Source organism: Columba livia, chromosome 7, assembly GCF_036013475.1.
Source record: "Columba livia isolate bColLiv1 breed racing homer chromosome 7, bColLiv1.pat.W.v2, whole genome shotgun sequence".
NCBI classification, from domain to species: Eukaryota; Metazoa; Chordata; class Aves; order Columbiformes; family Columbidae; genus Columba; species Columba livia.
Window position 1 is genome coordinate 15439348 of NC_088608.1, and position 16501 is coordinate 15455848.

General features: G+C 40.9%; 1 protein-coding gene across 2 annotated transcripts in view; it reads right to left on the reverse strand.

Annotated features, from left to right (window-relative positions):
* Positions 1–10985, reverse strand: part of MAP3K2 (mitogen-activated protein kinase kinase kinase 2) — a 49593-nt gene extending 38608 nt beyond the window's left edge. For both annotated transcript variants that reach the window (XM_065070666.1, XM_065070664.1), the window contains exon 1: positions 10768–10985. The gene's annotated coding sequence lies outside the window, so the exon portion shown is untranslated. The remainder of the gene's footprint in view (positions 1–10767) is intronic.
* Positions 10986–16501: the final 5516 nt, after the last annotated feature.

Sequence of the window (16501 nt, forward strand, 5' to 3'; positions counted from 1 at the left end):
AAAATTATGCTTTGGAGATAAATATCTTAACACTTACAGCAATATTCACAAAGAGTAACTGTAGTCTAGGAAAGCTAATCTCCCTACACTTCCTTTATAGTTGATAGGAAGAGATAAGCATATTTAGAGTTTTAAGGCACTTAAATGCAAGTTTCCTGCTTTGAATGAACATCTTCTTTCCAAATGGCATCAAGAGCCTCTACTGGCTAACCCTCCATAAGACCACTCTACTTCAAGTACATAGAAAAGACTGTAACTGGCCTCAAAAAGAAAAGCACCTACTTTTCTCAACAAGATCTTTGTTCAGCTAATTCATTTTACAGAAGCTCTCCACTTCCTGTATCTGTTATTGCCTCAGCAGCAGCCAAAGTACTCCAGACGGCCTATTGCTTGATCTAGCTGAACAATGACTTTGCCGATACATCAAGCAAATCTGCCTTCAAAGTCTTGATGTTTTCTTAAGATCTGTTCATGGTTTCAAGAAAAATATATTATGAAACAAACACATGCATTTTAAATTGAGGAAGGGTCACAACATCTGAAACTTGTGGACAGATGCCACAGTGACACCTTGCAAAATATATTAGTGCTGCCAATTTTACAACAGAACATACTGGCCAGAAATCAACTGCTCATACTCCTCTACTCTTATCCAAGACCAGATTTTCTCACAAAAGTATGTTAAAAAGTAATAAACACAGTTCACTGGGCTACAAATAACTGCATCACTGCCTCCAAATCACTCTGGAGCCTTGGAAATTTATCACCACCACCGTGGTGGAACATCTTAGAGCATCACAACACTAGGAAGAACAAATTCCTTACCATGAACTAAGTTATATGCTACACAAACCGATGAATGTTATTCACATCATAAAAACGTTTAAGGCTTACTCAGTATATTAAGACAACATTATAGTGCACACAACCACACAGAGTAAAACACTTCTGTGATGCTCTTAACTTTTTCCTAATTTACTGTCTTACGTGGAATGAGTAGCCCCATAAAAGGCTTCCCAAAGAAAACAGGTGTATGAAATTTTAATCCATACAATCTGATGAAACATGCACTACATCAAGTGTTATAATCGGACTTAGGTCTTTCTGTTTCTCCTAAAGATTTCAGCAGTGCTCCCAGGTGAGCACCTGCTGCTGTCATCTGGAGGCCCCTTCTGAAGCTGTTACAAGTGGCATCAATGTAAGTTTTACTCCAAACTTATAACTGGCAAGTCAAAATATTTGTGAATATCAGCTAAAGGTGTTACAATGAAAACCATTCCCCACTACAAATAAAACTGCATGTCCCCTATCCAAGATGGTACAGGAGGAGTTTTTTGGTTTTTTGGGGTTTTTTTTTTGTATCACAGACAGTCCATAGCATATACCTTAGAAGTATCTCTCTCTTCCTTTTGACAGAATTCAAGATCACCAGTTAAACCGAAGAACTAATGGTACACAGTAAGCAATCTTACTCTTACCAGCACTACTGGTATTGGTGATTCCTGTAATCATCACAACCTTAAGAATGGAAGACCATGCCACAACCAGTGACAAATAAATGAATTTTTAGGAGTAACCATTCACTAGAAAAGTAAACCTATCACAAACCACTTACAATCTATGCACATTTATCTTTACGTAAAAATAAAGTATATGAGCAAAAAGCAGGCTTCCAGCAGTAACTGACTACTGTAAGCAAATGGAACATTTATTTCACTTAATGTATGAGAGCAATTACGTACAACTCAGTCAGATTCTGCTTTTGAGAACGTACAGAAGAAAGCACATCCTTAAACTCCAGTAACTAGCTCTTTCCTTTCGGTTCATCTTCCAGTTCAATGACCATGAGGGGTTGAAAGACAACTATTTGGGAAAATAAGCCAGAGAAATAAACCCACTCTCCATTTCTACAGCCAGTTTCACTGTCTATCTTAAGGTGCTGAAACTGAGAAACTCTGTGTTTTCTTCAATGTAACCATGACATTTGTCAACATCTTCCACTCAGAGCAAAACTCAGCGATTTCACAGTTGTGAGTTTTAATCACAGCTGCATATCACACTACTATCACTTCAAATCAAGTACTAAAAAAAATGAATACAACACATATGAACATTTCTGATTAACATGATCTGCCTGCTATCTTGCTGTGACACCAGCAAGGACAGAACTGAATTCTCTTAGGACATTTTCATGTCTTGACTGTGAAGACATCTCAGTCTCATTTGCTATACATCTTCCACATTTTGCAACAAATCAAGGAGGAATCCTCAGTTAACAGCCTTCACTATATGTCATCTTATTCATTCCTCAAAGCACAGAGCACAGTTCTTCCTGTACACTACATAAAGCAGCGCAACAACGATTAAATCCAGAGTACAATATAACTGATTTTTCTCATCTTCTTCACTACCTTGCCAACAAGTTTTCTCACCACATTAACACACCATCACATGGAGCTTCTACCTAAAATGCCTTTCCTGGCTTGCACTCCAGTCTTTCTAGTTCAAAACCCCACGTGCTCTCTCCCCATTGTAACTCAAATTAACTCTGTACATTCAGTCAGACATTTCTTCCATTATTTCTATGCCAAATAATAGCAACATAAAATGCAAAAGAATCTCATAATACACTAACACAGAATATTTAAGATACACAAAATCCAAATTTTTTTTTAACCATGTGTATGATATGATTGTGCATCATTTTTGTAGGCAGCAGGTGTCACTGAGCAGGTCTAAACAGACAAAATTGTAAGTTGTTATCCATATTCAATAGGCACTGTTTTTAAACTGGATAACACACATAGGCCAATACATTATGATATTGCTAAGCTACCAAGTATAGAAGCTCTTTTTGACTTTGTGTTTTGGTAATAACCTTAAGCTTTCTGCAAAGCAGGAAAAAAAAAAAAAATCAGTCCCTCATAATAATATTTAATCCAAAATGCAACAATAAAAACCTAGCTTTGTCACAACATTCAAGAATCAAATGCAAAGACACAAACACATGTATCCTCATAAGGTTTCCTTCTTGCATTTCCCATAGCACATCCCTTAGCATTGGGTACTGAATCATCACTGTGACATTCTACAACACTATACAATTATACTTTTCCTTCAAGTGATAAAAATGGAAGAATCCTCATAAATACAGCTAATAAGGTAAACTAATTACAGACTCAAAAGTTCCAGAGAACAGATTACTATGCACATGCTCACAGCTAACCATCATCATTAAGACCACAGTTCCACTGCTAAGGTTGCATTTCTATTAAGGGAGTGGTCCTGCTTGTCCACAGTAACTGCTGCTTTCCAGATGAACCTCAAAGACGAGCAGGAGATAGAGAGCAAACAGATGATCCAGCTGAAAAAAAATATTTTATGTTTTAACTAACCATCAGCCTATCTAACTGATCTCACACTTCTACTGCACCAACACAAGGAAAGGAACAAGAACTCATGCTGGAACAAACCCTCTTGGCCACTGCACATATTTGTATCTTTTTAAAATATGGCATGTGTAATGCAGGGATTCCAGGAAACTGTAAACAGTTAATGGTGACCTGTAACAAATAAACTAGAAATAACAGACATATGGACAATTACGACAGAGCAGGAAATTGTAGATATGGCTGTTCCAGTAAGAGATCCTCACTTTCAAATCTCTTGGTACATTCTGAGCATGTGTAATAAGAATTGAACTCAGTATCATGGTCTACTTTCATTTCCAGTGCTGGAAAAGTCTCGCCAAAGGCTTTCTTGTAGACACAGCAGAGGAAAAAAGAGACCTTTGCATGAATAAATCAGTTAAAATACAGAAAGCATATGACAGACATAGCTAGTGTTGGCACAAGGAGGAATAAAAATCCAAATGTTACTAGCTACACAGAAACTACATCAGATTTAGAACACAACTTTACCGAAAATAGTTAGGGATTGAAAGAATATTCAAGCTACATATTATATATGCAAGTCCTGTTCTCACTCTTCTGTAAGCATTCATGCTCACCACTGGAGGAAGAATATTGGATTATGTTTTGTCTGATTTCATTACAGATTAAGATTTTACCTAAAACTTGTCAGCCACTTCACCAAAACCATTTTCATTTGAAAGTCTCATTTGGTATTCATGATAGCATCAATATCACAGAGAGTCTTAATAGATATTCTCTAAAGGAACTTGCTGCAGCAGCTTAAAAAGTAATTCATTACTCTATCCACCTCATCCCTGCCAGAAGTTACTACACTTACCGGCACCAATAGCACAATAAACTCTTTTCTTTCTACTTTCTACCCATTCAGTTATCATCAAGCCATTACACAAACACATACACAAAAGAGAAAAAAAAAAGTGTTTGAAGGTTTGCCATTTCTTGTATTTTTTTATAAGAATCCTCATGCTGAAGTTACAGTATTTGTGGCACTGCTAAAAATATACACAGTCAGTGTGACAAACAACAATCAAATACAGGTTGAGCTTTACCAATTAGATTTCAGCAGTTAATATTCAGGGTGACAATTATCATGCTCTTCAATAGAATGTCTTCTTCAAAAGCTTCAGAAGCTTAATTACTGCTTGTGTCAGTATTTGAGTTATCTTTTTTTTTTTAATTCAAACAACAGTTTGATCCAGATGATTTCCAGTTTTCAAATCTCTTCTCAAAGGTGAGACTATAGTTCCCATTGTTATCAGTTTGGTAACATGGCATTCAAACTGCTGGTATTTACACAACTCTCTTGTCTAAATTATTTTAAAATAATTTTGTGGATAGGGAACTGGATGAAGGTTGTACCCAGAGTGTGGTGGTAAATAGCTCCTCTTCAAGCTGGCAGCCTGCCATGAGTGGGGTTCCCCAGGGACTGATATGGGGCATTTTAACATCTTCGTAAGTGATCTGGATGATGGAATGAAGCGTACCCTGATGAAATTTGCTGATGATACCAAACTGAGTGAGGAAGTGAACACTTCAAAAGGGAAAGCCATCCTGCAGGATGACCTGAATAGACTGGAAAAGTGGGCTAACAAGAACTTTATGAAGTTCAACAAGGACAAGGTATAAGGTCTTGGCACCTCAGAAAACATAATCCAGGAAAGCAGCACAGGCTAGGATCTACCCAGCTGGGGAGCAGCTCTGTGGAAAGGGACCTGGGGGTCCTGATGGACAACAAGCTCAATGTGAGTGACCAGTGTGCTGCTGCAGCAAAGAAAGCCAAAGGTATGCTGGACAGCATTAGCAAGGGCATCACCAGCAGAGATGAAGACGTCATCAACCCACTCAGCACTTGTAAGGCCACATGTGTTCAGTTTTGGTCTCCACTACATGAAAACAACGTGTACAGGCTGGAGAGGGTCCAGAGAAGGGCCACAAAGATGATCAAAGGACTGAGAAGTTGCTGTATGGGGAAACTCTGAGAGAACTGGGCTTGTTCAGCCTTGAGAAAAGAAGGCCTAGGGGAGCCCTTATCACAGTGTTCCAGTATTTAAAGGGTGGCTACAAGGAAGACGGAGATTCCCTTCTTACAAGGAGTCACATGGAGAAGACACAAGGCAATGGGTACAAGTCACTCCTGGGGAGATTCCGATTGGACACAAGAGGAAAATTTTTCACAATGGGAACAGTCAGCCATTGGAATAATCTCCCCAGGGAAGCAGTGGATTCTCCAACATTGGACACCTTCAAGATTCAGCTAGACAGGGTGTTGGGCTATCTTGTCTAGACCATGCTTTTACCAGGAAAGGTTGGACCAGATGATCCTTGTGACCCCTTCCAACCCAGTATTCTATTATATTCTTCATGCAAGAAACTAAAAGTCTTCTTTAATAATCATTATTGGTGTCTGTTTCATTTTTTTGTGAAGGCAGCACTACTGAAAGAATCACACAATTTGTCACATCTGTGATCTAGCCACAAAAATTATGGATAAAATAATTTACATAAGTCAAATACAATGGAGTACAGCCAGTGAACATGTTGAACACATCTGCTTCATAGCTGGCTCTGCAATTCTTCCAATAAAGCATGCCTATAGGATAAGAATTTCTTCTACTATGTAATTGAACTGTATGACATCTCAAAACGGCAAAAGGCTTGCTCAGGTACAGTTACACTGACAGAAGTTATCTTAGCAATATTACTTATTTCAAAGGCAGAACATGTATGAAATATACTGCTAAAGACATTTTTGTTGATAGAAGCTGCATCTAACCCTAGGAAAACTTGTTCTCAGTCAAGTTTCCTGTTGTAGAGCAGGCTCATGTTCAAAAGCCACAGGGACTATATGTGCTGGGAAGAGCAGAAACTGCATATTTTGCTGCAGAATCACTTGTAGAACAGCGATCCTGTTAAATCTAGAAATCCTGAATATAAGGAAACTAACCTGAAATAAATATAGTGTAGTGTTCTATTCTTCAGAAAGATAACTCAAACTCATATATATGAAAAGATACCTGATTTAACAAACACTAGCACAAACTCCAGTGTTAACAAATGCAGGAGCCAAAAGCCACCACACAAGAACCAACCATACCTTCACATACACACCCTAGAATAACATTTTAACAAGGCTGTCATGTCACTTCTGCTGCAACTCGGAGTAAATTAATTATGTGTTTGTTGTAAGACTTCGAGGAACTTTGAAAAAAGATACAGACAAATCATACAGAGTCCAGTGATAGTTAAGGACACCAAAAGTCTTGAGAAAACATGATCTGTGAAGAAGAGGCCTATTTGCACAGTTTAGTAAGGAGAAGTCTGAAATAAAAGGAGATAGAGGAACAGTCTTCATGTATGCAAACAGTTGGTACAAAGACTACAGAAATCATAATCTTGCATGAGTAATAATAGTTGGACAAGAACTAACTGGCTTGACTAGCACCAAAACAGAGACTTAAGTTAAATATTAAGAAAAGCCTCCTAACTATAATGATAGCTATGTACTAGCTATAAATAGACCAGTAAAGGGGTGTGGTATTCCCCTCTTTTGAGTTTTTTAAGAACAGATCAGACAAATGTCTGTCAGCCATGACTTCAGTGTATTTGCTCCTGCCTCAGAGTAGAGACTGACCTAATTAAGTCCCTTCCCTTCTTACATATCTATCATTTCTTCATTTATCCAAATGAGAACTGTGTTATACCTGAACTTCAAAAGTACAGTCTTTGCAATATAAACATCTGAAACACTTGAATTTTATTACATTGCTGTTGTCAGACTGTTAGCATACTTAGCACAAAACATCTCAGGAACACAAAAGCAGCATCTTCTCCCAATGCAGATAACCCCCAGAACTTCATAAAATATTGAATTGAAATACAGAAAGAGAACTGACTGAGGAAAAAACAGTGAAGACTCAAAGAAGAAAAATGGCTGAAAACACAACTACAGCAAATAAAAACACCTTTTGCCTAAAGAAAATTATTTTCCTGTCATGTGAAAAACTAAGTTACAGTTTGCTGGTATAATTTCAAAAATATGTAATAATTCGAGATATAGAAGTAAACATAAGTAAGAGACTTTGCAAATGGACAGGAAAAAGTCACATCTCTACAGGCTTCCCTCGACTACCAATTCTCCACTCTGTTTTTCAAGCACACTGCAGATACCGCTGCTTTGGCCCTGCTCAAGTCCAACTTCAGATGACCTCATTAAGCTGGGCTCTAAACTATGCCATATGTGCATCTGTGGGTCAAGTGTCTCTAGAGCAGTGGTTCCCCCAGAGGGAAGTCAGTGCAATATCCTAACAGAACTCCATCTTCACTTATTGCCACCAAACCCTCTGCACCTTCTCAAAAAACACATTTAAGGTTAATATACTATAAATAAATAAATAAATAAATAAACAAACAAACTGCAAACAAGCATGTCTAGTCTAATAAATTAGGTTAACATACGACCATAAGCTGCATTTGTTACTATTACTGTATTAGTAAACCAAGACCTCATGCTAAGATCCAGAAGTGAGAATCACGACTAACACACCACATTTTGAACAAGTTCTCACTAACCAATTGTATGTTTACAACGTTATTTTGAAAGAAATGTGCAGTTATAGCATACATGATCTATTCTGACCTATCCCTTAGCACTACAAATACCAGAATATTAAAATAACAATTGCTGTATTGATTCATTTTTTTAAAAAAAAAATTCCCTCCTACAGAAAAATTAGTGTGCTTAATAGAACTTTTTTTTTTTTTTTATTTAATACCATGTCAGTTCTACTTCAGGATTTTTAAAGCCTAAACCTAGGTAGAGTCACTAGTCAATATAACTATTTACATGAGTTTGTCATATATATGAAAATAAGCTCTGCAAAAGTAACAACATGTACTTAATTACATTGATCAGCCATATTTTCATCATTCATTTATTTTTCTCCAAATAGTAGTCTAAACAGAGGATAACCTTAACAGCAGAGATCTAAAAGAGAATTATTAGAAAATACGTTAATTACTCCAGACCAGATTTGTACCTCTCAATAGATCAGCACACCTTTGCCTGTGTCTGCTAGGAGAGAGGGAATCAATTAAGGAAATCATTCTATTATCATTCTCAGATTGCATTTTATAAGAAAACATTAATTTCAGTTCAGAGAACGCTCAGTTTGAGAACCACTGCACAATGTCACAAACATAAATCAGCTGTTATTCATTACTTTTGACTTAGTTTGCTGACGTAAAAAGTCAGCCTGCATTAAAAGTGATACAGATGAAAGACAAAAACTTTAAACTTAAGACTGCTAATATGCAGAGCTTTTTTCAAGAACTTCTGCATAAATGCTTGTTAATGATATGGTTTTAAAAAACAGTAATTCTGACAAGTACCAAAATATTAACTCTGTATTTTAGGCAACTGTAAGAAAAAAATGTGAAGTAAAAACTATAAACGTGAATTTAGAGCATGACCAACATTCTTGTTTTCTCTAGAAGAAAACTTCATTATAAAACACTAAGTCTTCTGCATTTAGCCTCAACTGGCTGTAAATTCCACAGCCTGCTCATCGACTGACTTTCCTAAGAACCGCAGCAAAGAACGACTGATGAGTCTATGACTAAATTTGAAAGGTTATTTATCTTTACCATAAATTATCTAGAGTTTTATCAACATAAATAAACAAAACCCTACCATGATATTAAACAACAAGATAATGCTCTTGTTACACTCTGTTAATAAATTCTACTTCTCACAGACACCTGCCTACTCACATACACTATAAAAGCTCTGAAGATGACCAACCACCACAGCTACCTTAGAAAAAGTGTCATCTGACAGTTTAGAAATCTCAGCAAGCCAAGACAAGCAATTGAGAAATATCTGTTTTCTTCACCGTAGTCTTCTGTTAATGTCAGGTAAACCACTGACACTGAGTACATCAAGACAAACTGTACACAGATTCTTCTCCAGCAACGAGCCAGTTTGACAAACGTTACTTTGCTATTCTGCTTTACAATAAAACCTTGAAAAAAAATCATCTAATTAATTGTAGAGAGCCTCGTTATCTGAATCACTGTTTGGGTTCAATACATTTCAGTGGCAACCATGATGGAAGACACAACGTAAAGAACACAGGAATTATAGCAGGTTCTCATTTTTGACTATGTTTCTGATGAAAGCAGTTATTTACAGAGCCGCAGTATGCAAAGGCATACATGAAAGTAAAATTTCCTCATGCAGTATTTCTGTTATTTTCAAATGACAGTGAAAGGTTTAGTCATAGGGTACAGGGAAAAAAAAAAAACCCAACACAAGAAAATTCTTCTAAGGTTTTTCAGTGTAGCATAACTACTAACTCATCGCTGCCCGTTCCCGTAAAGCTATCCATAAGGGAACTCCATAGGAAAGAACACTTTCTAGGGTATTCTGCTAATAAGTGCTACGTCACGAGAGAATCCAAGACGTTGTGCAAGACAAGCATGTAGACATTCATTCTGCAGATACTATGTCTTTGCAATATACATAGCAACACATTTCTGAAGGCCTCTTACATTCTGCAATGTGCTGCATTGTTTAAAGAACATAAATGTTGTAGCTGAGAAACATTTTCTGCATGGATTAGAAATCTCCTTTATTTGATAGCAGGCTTCTATTATCTTTTACCACCCTCTCGGAGGACATTTCATGATACAATACCGCTTAGAAGTGTTCAGCTTATTTAATGCTTTGATCTTTGGTAATTCCTCAGCCAAAAACTCAAACCAGATTTATGAAGCAAGAGAGGAAGCCAGAAAAACCAAACTCGTGGGTTGCTGCAATGCACCTCAAAAGCAATAAGGGGAAAAATAATCTAACATTCACTTTTTCCCCCTCGACAAAAATATCTCGCAGCATCTGACCCACATACCCAATTCATGGCACTGCCATCACTGCAGAGCAATTTAGAGACGAGGGACTACAGCATCAGTACTGCAATCACAGGAAGCTTTACAGTGACATATAAATATTTGTAAAGCTCATAAAAACCTTAAGATTATGCAGCTGTAACACAAATAAGACGACGTGTGTCTCCCCCTCCCAACACCTCAAACACGGATCCCGCCGCGCAGCTCCATCCGCACGGGCCCAGTGCCCCGGCGGCTCCCAGCAGCGCGGGTCGCGCTCCCCCGAGCCCGGGCAACCCCCGGATGCCGAAGCTGCCCCAAGCGCCCCCGATACCGACGGCGCCCTCCAAGGTGCACTGACAAACCCACTCCCCCCCCACACACGCGCGCATCCGGGCCGCCCAGGGCCGCCCCCCGCCCGGCTTCCCCAGAGCCCCCCGCCCGCGCAGACCTGTATCACAGCGGAGGCCGGGCGGCCGCGACGGACCCCCCGCGCTGCCCGGCGGCGGCGGGCGCAGGCCCGGCTGGGCAGGCGGCGCGGAGGGAGCGGCCAGGATTCCGGAGAGGAGCCCACCCCCCCGGAGGAGGGGGCGAAGGGGCCCGGGCCTGCCCGCGCCGGGGCACGGCGGGGAGGGTGACAGGAGGCACCGAGGCCGGCGCGGAGGGAGCCGCGCGCCGGGGCGGGCCCGTGAGGAGGGGAGCGGGGAAGGTGCCTCCGGAGCGCTGGCGCCGCGGCGGGGCCGGACCGGGCCGGGGCTGCGGGTCCCGTCAGGCGTGAGGCGCCGGCGGCCGCCGCTTCTGCTGCCAACCGAAAGCTCCGCCTCCCCCTCCGCCGAAACTCGTGACGTCGCCCGCGCCGCCGCCGGCGGCGGGAGAGGGAGCGCGAAACGTCACCGCGGCCCGACGTCACGGCGCGCGGGCGGTGCGAGAACAACAGCCCGCCTCTGCGCACGCGCAAAAGCAGGACGGGGAAAGTGGTCTGCGGGGCGCATGCGCAGGGCGCCCCGCGCGCGCCGGGTGTGTGGGGCCGGGAAGCGGCGCTGTGAGACCCGGCGGCGGGAAAGGCGCCCGCCGTTAGGCGGCCCGGCTGGCGCGAGCAGACCTGGAACGGGGGCCGGCCCCGTCCTCCCCGCTGCAGCTGCGGAAAAGCGCTGCGGTACCGGGGGACGCAGGCGGAACCACGGTAGCTGCCCGCGCTCGGGACCTGTGCAGCGCCGTCGCGGGCAAACGGCCCAGCGCTGCGTTCCGTTCCGTGCTGCGCGCCATCGCAGCGGGGAGCGGCCGCTATTTTTTGTCAGGCGATTTCAGTTGTGGCCCAGCCCATCGCTTTTCTGCGTTTGTGTTATCTCTGGTTACTCGAGGGCAGGATGGGAACGCTCAGCTCGCTGCAATCACGTCTCCTCGGCTGACTACTTCAGAAAGCCCCTTGGCCTGCCAAGCCCAGAGCGACAGTCCTGCAGCAGGACAAGCCACCTTGTCCCCACAGTGAGCAGGCGGCGCACACGTTTTGGAACACTTCAAAATGGCACTCTGCTGACTTCAGGTTGCACATTTCCCCAGCCCAGGCTGACCATTCTCTGCAGGACCACCTTCAATCAGCAAAGCAGCACCCCCCAATATGTAACAGGACAGCTGATACTGCTGCCCTCAAAATCTAAGTAGCAGATGATTGTAAATACTAGCATGGCAATCTGCTTTGTACAGATTTTAAAGTAAGTTTACAGGCAGGAACCGTGGTGTACAAGATTCACAAATGGCCTGTGTGTGTTTAGCAAAGCCCCTCCTGTGGCATGCTGACAGGTGACACATGTTCAGAGTCGTACCGAGGGAGCAGCGACGTGTGCCGCTGCACCAGACTCCACGGCACGGTAACCCCAACTGAGCTGCGGCTCACGTGCTGTTTTCTGGCCCTGTGGTCAGAGGCATTTAATCTTTAAGACAATCAGCGGTTTGTAAAGCCTGGACAAGCCCTCAAAATCTATCCAAAGCAAGGGTTGGGGGTTTATTTTGGCCACTCTAAACAAACCTGGGGAAAACCTACCTGAACAGAAGTTTAAGACTTGTATCGTTATTATATGCATATATAATTACGCTGGTAAGCTCTTTCAAACAGACAAGTCTTCAGTGGGACAAAACCCTGATCTGCGTACCTGGGCAAGTAAAATTCCACTGGGAACCACATATGAAACTAAAAATTTGCACATCAAGGCCCACAACCTCAGTACTTTGAGATCATCCACTGAAATACACTGCAGAACATATGTCATATTTTTTTTAAAATTGATGGAATAGGACTGTGCTAAAGGAAGACCAACTGACGAAGCATATGCAAGAATGCTACAAGGCTCTGAATCATAATGATTAATAAGAACTCCAGAGCAGACATGAAGGAGATGTAGTTGTCCCTCAAAGCAGAGACTCTTTGTTCCACAGTTGGCAAGATTGTCAGCCGTGTTCGTGAGACACTTGTCATGGAAAAGTCTATAACTAGAAAGTTTAAAAGGTGACCTTTTCTACTAAATGATAGTGAGCCAAGAAAAATGCTGACATTGTGTGATGCTCCTGCTCCATCAAGCAAGATCAATGAGCCACAGCTGCTTACACAGCTTTGAAAACACATCCAGTGTTTCCCTTGCCTTAATGTTCCAGTTCATGGCCATTTGTCAGTTTTAGCATCCTGCAAATGGATTTCACTGATGGCGGTAGGGGTAGTGAACAGCAGGTTTTGAAGCTAGAGTTCCCTCACTACAGAAGCTAGAAGGGTTGTGGAAATCATCCCACATTCCTCTGCCCATGCGGCTCTTTGTATTTCTGCACAAAGCCCACACAGCACCGAGCACTCTTGCTGCACTATGAGCACCATCCCCAGTGTGCTTTGCAGAGGTCACGTACATTCTGACAGGCATCAGTGTTACTGAGCCATAATCCCTAAAACAGAGCATCTTCAGAATCAGGAGCAGGATAAACAGCTAAATATTGACTTTGAGATAAAAAATATCAACACCAGGGACCAGCACTTACAACGCTGGCTTACACTAAGCTCAGCCCAAACCCTGGGGCATGGTTCCAAGATGATGTATCACACTACTGAAGCAAAATAAAGCTTATAGGAAAAGTGTAATTCCCGATATAGAGGAGTATAAAAATAGATTACAGAAGTTGCAATAAAGCATATTAGTTATTTATGCATTCAGTACGAGACCTATACAGGCAATGGAACTTGGGAGGAGCAGGGGTGGAAATGATAGGGTAAGCACATCTTAGGATAGTCTACTCAAGCAATTGACTGAAATCTGGCAGTATGGCTCTCCCTGGATTCCAGAATCAATACCTCATTGCAGTAAGAGGTTCTCACCTTCTAGATGTTATTGCTTGAGGCAAACAAGTGCCTGTATTAGTTAACACTAAAGGCACAGCTTCTAAACGCTTCAAATGTGAACAAACCAGCCCCTTTTCATGGCCATGCCATCAACCTCTTTTTCCTCCCCAAGTTCCTTTGCCTCCCCACCACTCTTCCCTATAGCTGGCACCATTTTACCATGTTACCATGTTTTGAACTACATCCAGAAAAGGATATAGTTAAATAAGTGATTAAATAAGTGTTTTTATCAAAAGAGGGGTTAACTGGCAAAGGAACAAGCTGCTGGAGACAGAGCAGATAAGGGCAGTCAAAATGGCTTCTTCTGGGAAGAGCAGTAGAGTACATTTTGTGACGCAAGGATGCTATAAGATGATCAAGAGTCCTTCCTCACCAGCAGGTGGGCCAATATTCTGTTCATAAATTTAAACCCAGGTCACATGCATTGAGCAAACAGTTTTATTTCAAGCCCTTGCTACTTCTGCTATGCTCCTCTGCCTTTCCACAACAGAAGGAAAAACGCGCCTGCATCTCAGTAGTTCCAGTTTCTCCTGATATAAATGTGCCATCACTGCGAGGCTGATGTCAAAAGCGAGGAAGACCAAATAGCTGGGGGAGAACAGCCCTAAACCACTGCTGGAAGATTCACTACACCTTTCTAGCTAAAGCCCCAGACTTACAGATCTGAAGCAAAAAGTAGATTGTTCAGAGTACATAAAGCTACGGTTAGCAGTTACAGCAACCAATTCCTTTATCACCCCAAAGCAGGAAAAAAACTAAACTTCTACAGGAATATGAGAAAAGAAGCCAAATGGACTTAATTTTAAGAGATGACACCTAAGTAAGCCTTTATCTACAAACACTTTAAAACTAAGAGACTTGGGTAAAAAACAAACAAACAGCAACAACAACAAACAGAAAAAAAACCCTAAAATCAACAATCCTGTTTGTAATTCTATTTCAAACAGGCTCATCTCTCTGATAAGAGACTTCATCTTCCCTCACAGCAAATGTACTTCTTACCCAGACTGGAATCTCCCATCATAACTTAGTATTTTGCATTTCAGGATGCATTCCCACTACCCAAGACATTCAAGTTCAGGTCCAGAACAAAATAATAAAGAGCAGCCAGCCACTGACTTGTCTAGAATACTTGAAACAGAACAAAGTATGGGAAAAAATACAGCAGTCATTCAGGTATGGAGCTGCTTCTCTAGAAAAAAGCACACTATAAAAGAAACTGGGCACTGGTAGGTTTGTCTGCTCCAGCCCATCATTGAACTTTATGAAGCAACTGTTAGGACTCAGCCATATTCAGAAATACAGAACACAGGCACTGTTGACCTTACTAATAAAATTATTCCCCTAATATCTACATTACTCAGCCATTTAACACAAGTCTGCTATTTGAGATGGCAAGAGTAAACTAGGAGATACTAATTAGAAGTATATGAAATTACACTACCTGGCAAATAGCATGCTTTCTTAAAGATTATACAGGATATTCTATACAACCATTCAGAAGACTAAACATAGCCATAAAAGCTTGTAAGAAGCAACTGTTGCCTTGTATTTGTTCATTTACATCCTAAGGCAGGCAATGCACCTGACTGCAGAATGACACTGCACAGTCTCTATTCCCTCTACCAAACATGATGACTGTTGACCTTTAAAGAATGAAGATTTTTTTACAAAACAGATGTAATTTTACACTAAATAAAACCCCTGAATAATCAAACTTCATTTTAAACTAAATAAATACCCCAAATAATCAATATTCTGCTTAACACAAAGAGTATCTGTAAAACATCAGGCAAGTACAGTTGATAAAAATTCCTCTTCATGGAACTACACAGCTTTCACAAACATAAAGTTCTACAACCTATTCAGATATAAAACCAGACAAAAAAGCAAAGTTGCAGTTGATGAGCACCTATTTATCAATCAACTGAGTATCTGCTAAGGAGTAGGCAGAATAGGTACAGGTTTAGCTAGAAGTAAATGTTAAAGCACCTGAAAATAGATGTCTAATAGAATGGTAAATGTAACATTGTTCTAACATTCTTCTCTTTGCTTATTACAACTGTACAGTGCAGCAAACATTTAAGTTTCAGTGTTTGATCAATAAATCTCCTTGATTCCACCTAAGGTTCCTCAGCCCTTTTCCCATGGTTGCATTCACCTCCCTTGTAAAATAAATAAATAAAATAAAAATCAAGCCCTGTTCTCTGAACTTCAGATACCTAAATCTTACACAGGTCAAGGATGTTTTGTTACCACACCCATTTTTTTTAACCTCTCAATGTCCTTTGATCGAGGGCAGTTGTTAAAACAGCGTAGGAAGAGCTTTGCTACAGCTGATACTATCTGCAACACTAACAGCAGAAAACAGAAACATTCATGCTGCCAGATGACATAACACTGCATTTCTGCAAAATGCTGCAGAGCTGTAACAGTAATTTTAATCTGCATAAAAATGGACCAAAGATGCAAAGACCAAAATAAACCCTCTGTTCTGAGTATTAAACCTCACGTTCTCCCTAGTGCAAGAAGGGAAAAAAATAAAAAGAAGGAGAAAAAAAAAAAAAAGAAAAATAAAGAGAGGCTGTGATCATTGCAAAACTATTGCACTATTGCAGTAAAGGATTTACTATCCTAATATCTAACATAATGTGATAAACATTTTAGTATTGGGCACAGTAAGCCTCAACACATGGGGAACATTAGTATGATTAATGGGAAAACAAATAAACAAACCAACCCTACACAAAACAGAAGACACTGATGTTTTTCCTTCTCTTTTTGAGGATGTATTTTCTGTATTCTT